A 12,851-nucleotide genomic window follows, 5' to 3' on the forward strand; every position below is an offset into this window, starting at 1 on the left:
AGCTAAAGTCGCCACTTCTGACCTGCTATATTTTCTTTTTTCTTGTTTTTTTTTTTTAATACTTTATTTTTTTTAATTAATTTAATTTTATAATTATAACTTGCTGTCTTTTCAATGAGCCCTAGTCATGTAACTTTAACAGAAATGAGCCAGTTCCCGATAGAAATAGACACCGATGCTGGAATGTTACAGTATTTTTACTTCTAGCATCAAGTTGTAAGGGTGATGTATTGATTGAGTTAGTCAAATCCCCTCATCCTATTTAAAGTGCTTCCTTGCATAACAGGTCTCCACTTACAAAAGAATCCTAGACTTTATATCGAGTGACAATTCCTACTGAACAAAATACGTTTTGATTGGTTGAGTTTTCCAGCCCCTCTTCCAAATTGGCTAATGGCCTGAAAACTCATCATCTGCCTTGGATACTCAACACATTTCTATCTCCCTCAGCTTTCCCTCCACTCCATTTGGAAGACTGAGGGATGGAACACTGAAGTGTTTTCAAAGCTTTCCTTTATACAGGAATTTCCTGTATCTGGAATTTCTAGCTCCCTGTCCACTTTCTATCTGCACCTGTGCTGGCTTTGAGTTCCATGGAATAAGATGTCTCTGAATTCTATATTTTCCCTCTCCACCCTGGAACCAGGCAGGTATACTTGCAAAAAGGCATTTCTTTCCCTGCTCCTGCTCTCTAAAATGCCCTTGTGTGCCAGCTGAGCCAAAAGCAGGGGGTGATGACCTGGGAGCCATGTTGTCTGGGGGTGGGGGAAGCTTCAGGATGAAGCTGGAGTGAAAAAGGAGGCCAAGTGTGGAAGGCAGAGACTTCATTCTTTGAGAAAAGAGAATGATGGGAACTAGGAGGTGCCATCAAGGAGAGTCCAGACAAAGTAATGTGGACAAAGAGAATCCCACTGGGTGGGACTGCCAGAGTAGTGAAGAACAAGGAAGATGTCTTCTCCTCCTGGTCCACTGACACTGAGGAACACTTAAGCCCAATCCCCCTGCCTCCAAGACATCTACTCTGAATTATTAGGATTGGGAGGGCAGGAGATTGGTTGATTGTTATCTAGTTCTTGAAGAGGACCAAAATAACTTCACTATGTTGGAGTGTGATGAGACCAATAGGAGCTCAGAAGGCTCTATCACAGGTACAAATAGTTCACGTGAATATCTGGAGTGAAGATGTCTCTAAACTGGCTCATCTCACATTTAGTTCTTTGCTACTATAATTTTGCTTTGATCATAGAGCTCAGCATCTTTTTTGATGTGGGCACGCCATGCTGGGCAGCTCTATGCCAGCATCTTCCATGTCTCACAATAGATTCCAAGTTTACAGAGATATTTTGAGAGTGTCCTTGTATTACTAAATCCTGATCTCCATATGAATGCTTGCCTTGCGTGAGTTCTTTGTAAAATAGTCTTTTAGACAAATGTACATGTAGCATTCAAAAGAGTGGCACTGAGAGAGTCTTAAAGACAAGGATCATAGACTTTGAGAGCTAGAAAGGACCCTAGAGAACCTCAACTCCAAAGGAGAGAAGAATCCAAAAGATGGAAGAGCTTTTCTGGTGAATTGGTCGGGTACATTGCCCCAATTCCAGGTTAAGTCAGTTATGAAGTAAATAAACAGGACTAAAATATGGGTTGATATTATAGAATATCTCACAAATATCTTATCCAGTTCTGAGTTTCTAAACATCTTCCGTGTCATCTGCAGACCTTTGCAAGTCATTTACAGTTTCCCCAAACCTCCCCCCCAAAAAAATTCTCATTTAATTTCTCATACTGACCTTGAAGAAACCAGAACTGTGAAAGTTGAGATGTGGAAGGGATAACTGTTTATTCCAAAAAGCAAAGGTATTCAAGCTGCAATGCAAAATGGCACACTTTACAAATTGAGCAGAATCATCACATCATCCATGAAGGAATATAGACATGCCAAAAAGGAAGGAATCTGGGACATTTCTACTGGGGGTGGGAGGTGGAAGGACAACAATCCTAAAGTGAGCAGAATATTCAGCTCGCAAACATGACGAATAGGGTAAAGGACTATAATAAAGGAAAACACAAGTTAATAAAATGATGTAATATACACTTTAGGGGAGTCGGCAATGATTTTAAGATTCCCTGATCTTAGGGGGGGCTTCTGTTCTGACAATAAATCAGCAAACCTAAATCTTCTGGCTTTGGAGTCTGCCTCAGCGACTTCCTGCTCTAACGGACACTTTCAATCTAAGAACAACCATCTGTCTGATTCTGAATAGACCACTCTTCAATTCATTGCTGACAGATAATTTCTGGCTTCAGGAATAGTCCCACTGATCAAACTCCTGACATAAGTGATTAATTTGTTGATCTGGGAGAACCAAATTCTGGAGACTACACTCCTGGCTCTACCTCTGAGCCATAGAATTAGCACATCAACGATAAAAAGCTGGATAAAGATGCTCTCTCTCAGCACTCTGCTAAATTCTCTTGGAATTTTGTCCGTTTGTAAAGGGGTTATAATTACAATAAAACTTTGTCCCTTAATCAGGTTCAAGCCTGCAAATATTTTTAATAGCTTTTTATTAACAAAACATATGCATTGGTAATTTTTCAACTCTGACCCTTGCAAAACCTTCTATTCCAAATTTCCCCCTCCTTTTCTCTATCCCCTAGATAGCAGGTATTCCAATACATGTTAAAATATCTGTTAAATGAAATATATGTATACATATCCGTACAGTTATCTCTGCAAATATTCTTTTGAGACACCTGTCTATGACCTCAGACTTCTAGGGTCCCCTTTCCAACCTCAACAGAAGGGTATTGCCCCATATAATCAAAGCTCCCTCCCCACATAACAGTTTATTTTAGCCATAGCACCACATACCTCTTTTCTTCTGAAGCTGCTAGATTCAAAGAGAAAGCCACCGGATCTTACAAAGTATTTAAAAAGATGAAAGAGGGTGGAGCCACGAGGTTCATACGACATACGGCACAAGAAGAGCGTTTATAGGAAAACAAGTCTTCAGTTAGCACCGCTATTTACCCAAGGCCAAAAGAAAGTTCTTTATCTTACCAGATAAAGAGACCAGACTATATTTTTAAGCCTTTCTGAAGTATGTGTTACATAGACAAATTTTAGGGCACTAAAAGGAACTTTTAGGGCGCTTCAAAGGAACTGCAAATATAACCTCTGCTACATTGTAATGAAATTCTGAGGATACATCCCCCACATAAAGATACAAGAATCCTCCTACTGATCCTTCAAGGACAGATTTTTTTTTTTTAATACACTGTACTCAAATAATTCCACACTGCAAATACATTGTCTAGTCTTCACTTGGCAATTGCAATAACAGAATAGAATTCTGGCAAATACAGATAATTCTAAAATTCCATCTCTTCTTCTATTATCAACAAGGATATCTAACTAGATGAAATAAAACTCAGATTATGAGACCTCAAAATTAATAAACATATCTCTAAATAATGTTGACAAATTTGCAAATCTTCCCATTTTCTTATTTTACATCTAAAACTTTCTGCCAACGTTTCCAACTTCTTTTAGCTTTATTTAGACATCCAATTAGCATCTCTCTCCACTCTGATCCAAAACTCCACTTTCTCTCTTTTTTTTTTTTCTTCCATCTCAAAACTTATTTTTCCAAAATTTGGTTCTTTTACTTTCTTCTACCTTATAAGCAGCATACCAAGTTGATGATTAAAAAGGAAAACTCCTAAGAAATCTAGGAGCAATTTCAGAGTATTCTTAGATAGAATTACACCGTATTTTTATCTCGAAGGAAATCACTATTTGAAGAGATCCTCTAATGAAATTCTCTAATGAAATTAACTCAGAAGTCTCTTTCTCATATCTCCATTTTTTTTTTCCTTTTTTCCTCCCAGAAGCAAAACTTCCTTCCAATGTCCGTTTTATCTTGTCATTTACCTAGACAATTTCACATTGTTAATCATTTACAGTGGTAAGCAAAAAATTCTCCCCATAGAGAATGTATATTTACTAGAGAATTATCATCGTTATCATTTTCTATTCTCTGGAGAGTCCTCTAGGAGAACATCTATAGGGAATAAAGAGAATGTGAATCAGAAGATCCCATTTCCCCTTAAAATCCCATTGGGATATTTCAGTGCTTTCAAACCACATTTCTTAAATAATTAATATACGAGAAACGAGTCTTTCAAGTACGTCTAACAAAAGGAAAATCTTATCGTATTGCTTCTACTTCCTCTAAGCATTCTAGAATTAGAAGCACTAGAGCTAGGGGGAAATCCCCAGTCGTTCTCGCGACTTGCTGAAACCTTATCCCTAACTTAAGTCCTAGCCAGGCTGCAGTGGAAGTCCCTGTTTAAGGAGTAAGTAAGACCTCTTCCCGACGAGGACCTCGTGGCGCAACGGTAGCGCGTCTGACTCCAGATCAGAAGGTTGCGTGTTCAAATCACGTCGGGGTCATTAACTACCTTTTAGAGAGAAAAGCAGTGGAGATTCACACTCCAGTTTAGACTCTTTACATTCGTCACTTTAACTCCATTTCCCTCGGTTTCTCGTCTGTAAAATCCGGAGAAGGAAATGATAAAACCCACTTCTGTGTCTTTCTCGACAAAATCGCATAGTGTCTAAAAGGAACGGAATTAGCTAGCAAAGCGTCAAAGAAGACTGACTATTAAGTCAGAGATAACGGACGATCTCAGTCTTAGAAATAAGTTTATGTGCCATCATTTCATTGGTAGATCGTCGAGATTTCAATGAAAGAATATCCCGCGATGGGATGAGGAGTGGGGAAGTCGTATTTCAGGGTTTTAATGTGTTTTTTCTCCTTTTCTCAGAATTTAGTTAAGCCAGAGCTCCAGGATCAGGAGTAATTGTAACATCGGAATCTGCAGGTAATTGTCACAGGTCAGAATTACCAGGATAGTTAAGGAGATAACTAAATAGACAGCCAAAAGACTGGGATATATTTAGAAGGGGTGAACGGAGCAGATCCCATATGGGGCGTTAATACGCTCCGGGATAACCAATCAGATCCGAACTTGAGGGATCAAAAAATGAATCCGGCTCCAAATTACCAGCCTGGAATCCCTACGATGTGAGAAAATCCTTTAAGAAAACATTATTGTTGACCAGAAAAATAAAAATTTTAATGTCGATCCCTAAACCCGACTTAAAAAAAAGAAATGCTTTCGATGTGTGGTAACAACACAAAACACTAGTCGATTAGTTCATTAGTTAATGATCATTAAGTCAGTCGAGAGTTGCGACTTAACGAAAAACGTAGGACCTTCTCTTCTTTCCTCCTTCCCTCTCCCCTCCCCGCCGTTAATACTCAGGCTTATGTCGGAAGTGGATTCTTGTAACCAAACCAAACCCAGGAGTAACCACTGACCCCTCAAATAAGAGCTTTATGTCGGGGTTTTTGTTTTGTTTTTAACAAGATCGGGGCCACAGGGATGGTAAAGCAGACACTACAGTAATAATAAACGCCAAACACACCAGTTTCTTGCTCACTTGCCTGAGGGAAACAAGGCAAAAGGGCAGAGAATTGGAAAAATACCTCAGAGTTTCTCCATTCAGCCCTTGCTTTTAACTCCCACAACTTCCAGTCGTCTGGAAATCAGTAGAGCTGTCAGCCTGAGCACTCTAGAATTCGACACTTTGTCTAATTAATTATTCAGGTGCAAGAGATAAATAAAACAACACACTTCTGTGATTTTCTATATCACTACAATTTTCTAGAACTAGAAGATTTATCCTTTCGTCAAGTTTTTCCACTTAAAAGCTTCCCCAAGGAAATTTTACCTAGCGTGTGCTAAAAGACTCTTTCCAACTTATCACTGTTCCTTTGTGGTCTGCCCATGTGATGTTGGAATACCCAAGGATTGATTCATAGGTTCTGCTGCCAATCATACTTATAAACACACAGAAAGATTTTGTAACTGGATTTATGATATGGTTGGAGCATAGACTCAGAGTTTCTAAATGACCACTGAGCATCAAGTAAATTTTTGAATAACATTTATATAGTCTCTTTTGTTCATTCATCTTTGTGTTCCATTCTTTGTAACCCTATTGGGGCATTTTTGGCAAAGATACTAGAGTAGTTTGCTATTTCCTTCTCTAGTACATTTTACAAATGAGGAAAGTGAGGCACAGTGGCTTTCCCAGGGTCACACATCTAGTAAGTGTCTGAGGCCAGATTTGAGATCAAGAAAAGTCCTGACTCCAGGTGGGATAGCTCTATCCCCTGCACTAACTAGCTGTCTCTAGTTTAATAGAAAATTTCAAAAGAGATACAATTGGATTTTATAGATGTCAAAAGGGAAAGGTAAATATTTACATTTCAACAGTAAATGGCAAAAATTTATAGAGAGGAAGGATATTTACATGTCAAAGAGGCAGAGAGGGAAAAATTACATCAGTACAAGTTGTGAATTGATCAACAAACACACAAAAAAATTACCCTAGAACTTATAACTAGTATAATAGTTATAAAATTGAGCCAGAAATTTTTTTTCACTCTAACCAATTAATCATTGGAGGTCTCAGCTAAAGTCTATTATACTATAAGGAAAATTGGCCAGTTATGTGTTTTTTTCTACAAATAGAATGACTATACTGCAACTAAGTAGAAATTAAAAAAAAAAAAAACTCAGGACACCATCATATCAACAGTGATAATTTTATTTTCTCTTCTTTGATTTTTTTTCTCTTCCTTCAATTCCTTCTCTGATTGTTTCTTCAATTTCTTTTTTCTGTCTTCTTATAGCCAGCCAAGTATGAATTTCCCTGCCCAAGTATTTTTTGTTTCTGCCCCATAACTTTGCAGAATGAAGAATGCCATAGTCCAGTGATTCTTTGATAGGTTGTTTTTGCTGTGAATGTACACCAAGCTCCGACTTGTTTTCCTTGAGTTACCTGTCCCTAGGTCTTAGGAAGAAGGTGAAGCTGGGCTAACATTGAAATGAGCCACTTAGCCACATCAATAACAAAACCAACAGAAATTATATGATAATCTCAATAGATGCAGGAAAGCTTTTGATAAAATAAACCACCCATTCCTATTGAGAGCATAGGGATAAAGGGAGTTATCCTTAAAATAATAATCAGTATATATCTAAAACTTACAGCAAGCATTATTTGGAAATGGAGAAAAGCTGATACATTCCCTGTAAGATCAGGTGTGAAACCAGGATGACCATTATCACCACTATTATTTAACATTGTATTAGAAATGTTGGCTTTAGCAATAAGAAAAGGAAAAGAAATTAAAGGAATTAGAATAGGCAGATGATATGATGAAATAGAGAATCCTAGAAAACCATCCAAACACCTATTGGAAAAAATTCACAGCTTTAGCAAAGTTGCAGGAATTCTAGTATTTGATAAATCCCCAAATTCCAGCTTCTGGAATAAGAATTCACTATTTGACAAAAATTGCTGGGAAAACTGGAAAATAATATGTCAGAAGCTTGGCATAGACCTATATCTCACACCCCATACTAAACTAAGGTCAAAATGGATGCACAATTTGGGAATAAAGGATGATACCATGAACAATTTAGGAGAACAAATGATAATTTACCTATCAGATCTTTGGAGAAGGAAGCATTTATGACCAAAGAAGAACTAGAAAACATTATGAAATGTCCATTATAAAATGGACGAGTTTGATTACATTAAGTTAAAAAGTTTTTGCATAAACAAAACCAACAGAAACAAGATTAAAAGGGAAATATAATACTGGGGGAGGGGGGGATGGAAATCTTTATAAACAGTATTTTTGATAAAGGTCTTGTTTCTAAAATACAAAAAGAACTGTGTCAAATTTATAAGAATACTTGTCATTTCCCAATGCTCAAAAGATATGAACAGATAATTTTCAGATGACAAAATCAAAGCCACCTATAGTTATATGAAAAAATGCTCTAAATCACTATTGATTAGAGAAATGCAAATTAAACAACTCTGAGATGCCACCTCATACCTCTGAGATTGGCTGACAGGAAAAGATAATGATAAATAATTGGAGTGGATGTGGAAAAACTGGGACACTAATGCATTGTTGGAATTGTGAAATGATCCAACCATTCTGGAGAGCAATCTGGAACTATGCCCAAAGGACTGTAAAACTCTGCATACCCTTTGATCCAGCAGTGCCATTACTGGGTCTATATCCCAAGAAAATCATAAAAGAGGGAAAAGGACCCACATGTGCAAAAATGTTTGTAGCAGCTGTTTTGGTAGCAAAGAATTAGAAAATGAACAGATGCCCATTAATTGGAAGATGGCTGAACAAATTATGGCATATGAAGGTGACTGTTCTATTAAAAAAAATTGATGAACGAGCTGATTTTAGAAAGGTCTGGAAAGATTTAACTGAACTGATGTTGAGTGAAACAATCAGAACCAGGAATATATTGTATACCACAACAGCAAGAATGTGTGATGATTAACTATGAAAGGCTTGGTTCTTTTTAATAGTTCAGTGATCTGAAATAACCTCAATAGACTTTGAACAGAGAATGCCATCTGCATCCAGAAAAAGAACTAAGGAGACTGAACGTAAATCAACACATGGTGAAAAATAAATAAATAAACAAATAAGCAAACAAACAAATAAATGAATAAATTTAAGAAAAAATTAAAAGAAAAAAGAAAAATAAACCACTTAGAAGTATCCTAGCTAAACCTAAATCCTGCTCATCTTTCAAGAATCTCTGCTTCAATCCTTTTTTGCTCTCAGACTGCTTCATGGTTAAGTGCTGCCTGATCTTATGCACCTTCAAACTTGCCCAAGGAGATCCAAACTGACCTAAACTAATCTTATGATCAACTATTTCAACCAGCATCTTATTTCCAAGTGTTCCATCTATCTCAAGGAGAGAAGGAAAGGTAGCATTATTCTTTCACCCCACCATATTTCCCTCCCTTTTGTGGTTTAGAAGCATAAAAAACCCTCTCTCTGAAAGCCTCAGAATCAAGGATACTTTGTACTTCATTGCTTCCCTTCAGCCTCTTCCCCATCGAGAAAGCAAAATATGCTATTAATTATATATGTGTAAAAAAAAAAAAAAAGGCAATTGTTGATACCATAGGCCTAGAGCTCATGGGAGAGACTGGAGCTGAAGATATAGATATGGAAGTCATCTGCATGGAAATAATATTTAATCCTATGAAAGCTGATAATGAAAAAAAAAAGATAGAGACAGAGAAAGACAAAGAGATAGAGAGAGCATATAAGAGAAAGAAAGTGAGAGGGTGAGGAAAAAGGAGACAGACACATAGAGAAAGAGAAACAAAGAGAAAAACAGAGAGACTGAGGCAGAGAAAGTGCAGTATGGAAGAGAAAGAAATGGAGAGAGGGAGAAAAAGAGGAAAGAGACCGATTAGAGAGAGACATAGAGAAAGAGACACAGAGAGAAGATAGAGAGAGGGGTAGGAAGGCGGGGAAGAAAAAGGGGAGGCAGAGGAGAAAAAGAGACAAAAAAGAGAGACAGAGACAGAGGTGGAGAAAGTACAGCATGGAAGAGAAAGAAATGGCAGAAAAAAGGAGAGAGAGAAACATAGAGAAAGAGACACAGAGAAAGAGAGACAGAGAGAGGGGTGGGAAGGAGGGGAAGAGAAAGAGGAGGCAGAGGAGAGAAAGAGACAAAAAGAGAGACAGAGAGAAAGAGTCAGAGAAAGTACAGCATGGAAGAGAAAGGAAGGAAGGGTGGAGAGCCTTCAGAAACCGACATTCAGAGAGTGACAGAGAGAATACAGTATAGAAGAGAGTGACACACAGAAAAAGAAAGAACAGCATAGAAGGGGGGGTTATTTACTTGTGATTAAATGACTTGTTCAGGGTCACACAGCTAAATTAGTAAGTGTCAAGTGGATGAGACTGAGAAGTCAGGTTCTTCTGACTCCAGGGGTGGTGCTCTATCTACTACACCAGCTAGTTATGCCTTCTGAGTTACTCTTAAACCTCTGAACCACATTTTAATATACAGTACGTGGATTTTATGAATCAGATGAAACCAAATATTCTTATCACAAGTGAGACGCTTATCCCAGGATCGTGTTTTGAAATCTGTGGGTTTGAAACAAAATGATATTTTATTTTCTTTTTCCTATGGAGTGACTGAATTATTCAAATTTGTAGTGCATATTTTTACTTGCATTGGCTAGAACAAGTTATCCTATTCTATATAATTATAACTTTGAATAATACTCAAATACATGAGGTTTCTTCACTGGGTTCATCTTTCATATTAATGAGGAGTTAGCTATAAAAGATTGAATGAGTATCCCAGGCACAGGGGATAGCCCCTAAATGACCCAGGAGATATTTTCACGTAAAAAATTTCTTAATATTTGATGACCCAATCATAGTGTATGACAAAAATGAGAGGAGTCTACCACTATCGATTCATATTTTTGCCAGCTAACACATCAATAGGGTTTTCCCAACAGATATGGATGTTTTCAGTCAGTCACTAGCTCTTTGTGATCCCATTTTGGGGTTTTCTTGGCAAAGCACCTGGAGTGCTCTGCCATTTTTTTCTCCAACTCATTTTACAGATGAAGAAACTGGGGCAAACCAGGTTACATGACTTGTTCAGGGTCACAGCGCTAGTGAGTGATAGATCAGATCTGAAGTCATGAAGATGAGTCTTGCTGATTTCCAGCCCAGGGCTCTATTACCTAGTTCACAGTAAGCAATGAAAAGACGCCTACTAAGTGAGGAGGCAACACAGTAAGTAAAACAATGGTCCCTGCCTATGAAAGGTACATTTTTTAATGAATGTAATATAATTCTTCCTGTCCTATCGGTAGCCATTGACACTGTCCACGGCCCTCTTCTTCTCAATAGTCTCTTCTCTAGGTTTTTATGACACTGCTCTCCCCTGATTTTCCTCTTACCTCTCTGACCACTCCTTCTCTGTTCTCTTTGTAGAATCTTTATCCATACCATACCCTCTAACTGTGGATTTCCCCCACAGCTCTATCCTGGAACCCCTTCTCTTCTCCCTATATACTATTTTACTTGACAATCTCATCAATTGCCATGCTTTTAACTACCATCTTTAAGAAGATAATTCTCAGATTTATTTATCCAACCCTAACCTCTGCACTCACATTTGCAACTATCTTTTAGACATCTCAAGCTAGATGTCCCATAGACATCTTAGACTCAAAATGTACAAAACTGAAATAATTATTTTACTTATCTCACCCTTACATACAACCCTTCCCTCCTCCTAATTTCCTTTTACTATGCAGAGTATCAACATCCTCCTGGTCACCTAGGCTCTAAAAAGGAATTAGTATAAGCTCCTCTCTTTCACTATCCATCTATTATCATCTGTTGCTTTTATGTGGGGAATATCTCTTGTATATTCTTCCTTCTCTCTTTTACCACTTCCACCATCATGGTATAAGTTTTCATCACCTTTTGCCTGAACTATTTCAATGATATGGGGGTTGACCTCCCTACCTCTGGTTTATCCTTAGTTCTGCCCGATTTTCCATTCACCTGTTCAAAAAAAAAAAAAAACAAACAAGTTGACCATCTCACTTTTCCAATCAATAAACTTCACTGCTCACTATTGATTATTGATTTTTCAACCCTTTCCATTTTTTATATCTTATTCTCCTGTAAGTATTCTGCCATTTAAGGACATTTTCTTCCTTGTTGTTTCTGGTGTTTTTACAGGTTATCTTCCATGCCTGGAACTCTCCTCCTCATCTCTGCTTCCTAGCTTCCTTGATTTCTTCAGTCAAGTAAAGTCCCACCTTCTGCAATCAAGAAGATTTAAGTTCAAATCCAGCTACAGACATACTAGTTAGGTGACCCTGGACAAGTCATTTGCTTTAAATTGCTTTTTTTATAAGTTGAATGTTTAAAAAAAGAGAGAGAGAGAGAGAGAGAGAGAGAGAGATAGGAAGCAGAAAGAAGAAGCTTTCTGGGTTTATGGGATAGACAAAGAAGAGGCATTAAGTTGGATGCTGGAATAAAGATAGATAAAGAATAATAAGGGGGTCTGGGTCAGAGTCCAAGGAAAGATGATTAAAACGAAGCTGGTAGATAAAAATATCTGCAAGAAGACACAATGAAATCTTCAGTCAGAAGGAAAAAAATCTGGGTCTACCCTCCAGAAAGGCTCCAAATAAACTCCCTGGGTGCAAAGTGTATGATACTCTAGGTTTCTCAAACTACAATCCTTCATGTGGAGAGCAAAAAAACTCTGGGAGACGACTATGAACCACTACATAGAATTCCCAATGCCTCTATTTTTGTCCACCTCCATTTTTCCTTCACAGGCTAATTGTACACTATTTCAAAGTCCGATTCTTTTGGTACAGCAAAACAACTGTTTGGACATGTATACATATATTGTATTTAACATATACTTTAACATATTGAACATGTATTGGTCAACCTGCCATCTGGGGGAAGGGGAGGGGGAAAGGAGAGGAAAAGTTGGAACAAAACGTTTTGCAATTATCAATGCTGAAAAATTACCCATGCACATATATCTGGTAAATAAAAAACTATAATAAAAAAAAAAAGAAAGAAAGAAAATCAGCCCAACTCATTGGCCCTTTCCTTCAGCATTCAGAAATTCATTTCGTATTTTTTAACTGGCAATCAAAATCTGATTTTTACATCACAAAAAATTGTACATAAATTATGCTGATATATGTATATGTTATAAATATTCTATGTATGAATGTTCATCTATATATACATGTACATGTATATATACAACCTATTCATATATATATACTCATATACCTATATGGACATATTTATGTGTGTCTATATACATATGTATGTGCATACATATATACACACACATGT

General features: G+C 37.4%; 1 non-coding gene across 1 annotated transcript; it reads left to right on the top strand.

Annotated features, from left to right (window-relative positions):
- The first annotated feature begins 4,387 nt into the window (after nt 1–4,387).
- On the top strand, nt 4,388–4,459 carry TRNAW-CCA (transfer RNA tryptophan (anticodon CCA)). The gene has a single exon. It is a non-coding gene; the product is annotated as a tRNA-Trp (tRNA).
- Nucleotides 4,460–12,851: the final 8,392 nt, after the last annotated feature.

This window comes from Sminthopsis crassicaudata, chromosome 4 (genome assembly GCF_048593235.1).
Source record: "Sminthopsis crassicaudata isolate SCR6 chromosome 4, ASM4859323v1, whole genome shotgun sequence".
NCBI classification, from domain to species: Eukaryota; Metazoa; Chordata; class Mammalia; order Dasyuromorphia; family Dasyuridae; genus Sminthopsis; species Sminthopsis crassicaudata.